Below are 3,811 nucleotides of genomic sequence, written 5' to 3'. Positions count from 1 at the left end.
CGCCAGAGCCCAGCAGGACGAGGCTGCGGTGGCCGGGAGCGGCCACTGCACTCCAGTGTGGGTGACAGAGTGAGACTCCAACTCGAAAAAACAAAACAAAACAAAAACGCAGGCACGGTTGCTGCTGGCCTCTGTGGTGAGGAAACCCCATCAAGGACCCTGAACTGCCCCAGGGTCTGTGATCCCTGGGGCGCCACTGCCGGGGCAGGCCAGTGAGTGGCCCAGCCTAGCACCTACCACAGAGGGTCCTCCCAGTCCCCTCCCTGCCACAAGTATGGCATTCAAGGCCCCCATTCTGCCCGCATAGTCCACAGAAGACCCAACTCATCTTCTAGCCTCCAGCACCAGATTTCAAACCACCGTCAGATGTGCAGTTCCCACCTCCACCTCTGCTGAGGCCTGTTTGCTCACAGCTTCCCCTATGGACGATCTTACCCCGATACACAGGGCCCAGATCAAAACCTACCTTCTCCAGACAGCTTCCCATCCTCTGGCTCCCTGGTCCCTCCTACCACAACTTGGTGCCCCTCATCCCACCGGGTTCGGTGGCTCAGCCTGACCTCCGTCTCCCCCGCGGGCTCTAAGTCTCTTGAGAGCAGGGGCTATGTTTCTCACTCACCACTGCCCCCCACAAGGTGCAGGCCCAGGGCCCACCTGAGCCGCTACCTCCTCAGCATATGTAAAAGGAACCATTTCTGGGAAAAACACAGGGCAACAGTCATGACACCAGCTACCCCTCCTCGACAGAAACTGCAGGCCAGGCAGTGGACATTAAAGCTCCTCATAGACTGTGCAGCTGAGGCCACCTCTAGGGAGTAACATGTCCAGGGTCACTCTGCTAGTGAGAGGCAAAGCTGGGATTTGAACTCAGGTTTGTCTGGCTTGGAAATACACATTGGGCCACAGAGGGTACAGCATGGGGTGCAGCCTCCTTGCCTGCTGCCTGTCTCCCCAGGTGCAAGAGCACCTCTGGGGAACTAGATCGCAGCGCAAACCTCTCAGAGGGTCCTAAGTTACCCGGTGCCCCTGCTGTGCCCTGGCGTGTCTGAGCCCTGCAGGAATCCAGCTGGGGCATGTCCCTGGAGTGGTCCCAGGAGGAGGATATCTGCCCTGGTAGAGTCCAGTTCAGGTGGAAGGACAAGGACCCCCTTCTTACGCTGGCCCTGATCATTCATTCCCCAGTGGCCAGGAATACAAAATAAGCATGGACATCGCCACCCCATTGGAGGTCTCACTGGGCAATGGACACCAATATGGAGGAAGTGACATTTCTTTTTTTTTATTTTTTTTTTTAGTTGGAGTCTCACTCTGTCACCCAGACTGGAGTGCAGTGGCCAGTCCCGGCCACCGCAGCCTCGACCTGCTGGGCTCCGGCGATCCTTCCGCCTCAGCCTTCCGAGTAGCCGGAATTACAGGTGCGCGCTACCACGCCCGGCTGATTTTTTGATTTATTGTAGAGATGAGGTCTCGCTGCCCAGGCGGGTCTCGAACCTGCGGGCTCAGGCAATCCACTCACCTCAGCCTCCCAAAGGCGCGGGATTACAGGCTGAGTCACCGAGCCCGGCAGAAGTGACATTTCAAAGCAGCCTTCAAAGGCACTTTGCCTCCAGGTGACCAGTGATGCGGTGAGTGAGGGGTGTGTGCGTGAGAGAAAGATGAGGACATGCTTAGACACCTGAGCTGGCCAGCGGAGGCCAGATGTGAGTCGATGCAGGGACATCAATGGAGGGAAAGGGAGCAACCGGATAGAGGCATGGTAGAGAGGTGGGTAGGGGGCATGGCCACGGCATGGGGAGTGGATCAGGAATGCTGGATGGATAGAGTGAGTGGGCCAATAGACAGGTGGGCAATGAACAGGGTGGAAGGATGGATGGGTGGGTAGGTGAATAGGTGGATGGGGGTCAACAGAGGGGTGGATAAATGGTAAAGTGATTGGATGGGTGTGCGTAGCAGATCAAGAGATGGATGGAAGTTGGCAGGTAAATGGGTGAGTGGAGGGGAGGACGGACGGACGGATGGACAAGGGAGTAGCCAGTGGGTGGATGGATGAGTTGACAGTTGCGTTGGAGAGTGGCTGGGCCAGTGGACACTCAAGAGACAGAGGACTGGGAAGACCCAATAATGGATCAATGAGCAGAGGCATAAACTGACCAGAAGCCCAGCCAGATTTGGGGGTGCAGTGGGTGCATGCTCCCTAGGGAGGGGCTGGGATGGGCTGACAGATGTGGCCAAGCCAACTCGGTTCAAGACTTCCACTCCAACCATCACTGGAACCTGGTAGGCAGCTGAGGGCATCCCTGCGTCCCCAGGGGGGAAGCATGCTTCTGGCTGTGCCTGCCCAGCCCCCTCCTCCCTGCCCAGAGACCGCCTCCTGCCTCGATGCACTTAGTCTGCAGGGGTGAGTGGAGGGGGCAGCCGAGCCTAGAATCCAAGGAGCCTGGTAACTTGGGACAGGGGAGGAGGTAGAGGCTCCTGTCCTGCCTGGCAGTTCCCGGTTCCCAGCTGGGAGGCATTTGTTCTGCATTCTCTGCCAGAGTTAACCCCTGCGCTCCTGGGCATAGCCTCGAGGTAGGGGACTACAGGAAACGGGGAGGAGAAAATCATGATTGAGGGGGACTGCTAAACCCTGCATCCTTCTCAGGGATACTGAGATTCCTCCCATTCTCCTTTTTTCCAGAGGAAAAAATTGAGTTGGATCCTTACATCAGGAGTGGAACCAGAAACAGGGATGCAGCCTACATGGAGACAGATTTCTATTTGGAAGACAGGCTCACCCATCTGGAAAACGGGGCAAGAATTCCTGCCTCACGGGCTGCCTCACAATGAGCTGGAAGAGACGAAGTGTCTGGCACACAGTAGGGAGCTTCTTACCCACTGACTGTTCCTGCCTCCCCTCCTGGTTCAGGGGTAGAGACGGTGAAGCAAGAGTGGGGCAGGTTGTAACCACACTTCTTTTTTTTCTTTTTTTTTGTGTTGGAGTCTCACTCTGTCACCCAGGCTGGAGTGCAGTGGCACACTCACAGCCATCCCAGCATCAACCTGCTGGGCTCCGGCGATCCTTCCACTTCAGTCTTCCAAGTAGCCAGAACTACAGATGCGCACTACCACACCCGGCTAATTTTTTTATTTATTGTAGAGATGAGATCTCACCAAGTTACCCAGGCTGGTCTCGAACCCGCAGGCTCAGGCAATCCACTCGCCTTGGCCTCCCAAAGTGCTGGGATTAAAGCTGAGCCACCGAGCCCGGTCGAATATACCCATTTCATAGATGAGAAACTTGAGGCTTGGAAGGGCCCAATGCTTTGCCCACCCTCAGCCACTGGGCCAGCATTTGAGCTTAGACCCTTTGACATTGCATCAAACCGCTACCTTTGCCAGCTGTTTTAGGGATCCTCTGACTAGAGTGACGTGTAATTTATTGTCTAACCAGACCACTTTTGAGAATGAAAGGAAGTGCTATTAATAATTAAGCTGGGGCGGTATGCGTAATCTGGGAATGTCCTAGGCAAACTGGAGAGTAAGGTCTTCTTGCCAAAGCAAGAGGCTTTGTACAAAAGGGACGTGTTGACAGTTTTGTCCCTCTGTGGTTGTCACGAGGATTATATGCTCTAGGGCTCTAGGGCTGGTATGCATTTGGTGCTCAATAAGTGCTGTTAATGGTCATAAGCACAAGCACGGCAGCACTGATTCCTGCTTCCATCACTGTCCTTCCAGTCCATTTCCCACTCACAACCAGGTTTCTTTTTTTTTGTTTGTTTGAGTTGGAGTCTCACTCAGTCACCCAGACTGGAGTGCAGTGGCTGCTCCCGGC

This window comes from Carlito syrichta, unplaced genomic scaffold (assembly GCF_000164805.1).
Source record: "Carlito syrichta isolate Samal-C Ts95f unplaced genomic scaffold, Tarsius_syrichta-2.0.1 Scaffold309481, whole genome shotgun sequence".
Classification (NCBI taxonomy): Eukaryota; Metazoa; Chordata; class Mammalia; order Primates; family Tarsiidae; genus Carlito; species Carlito syrichta.
This window is presented reverse-complemented; position numbering follows the sequence as displayed.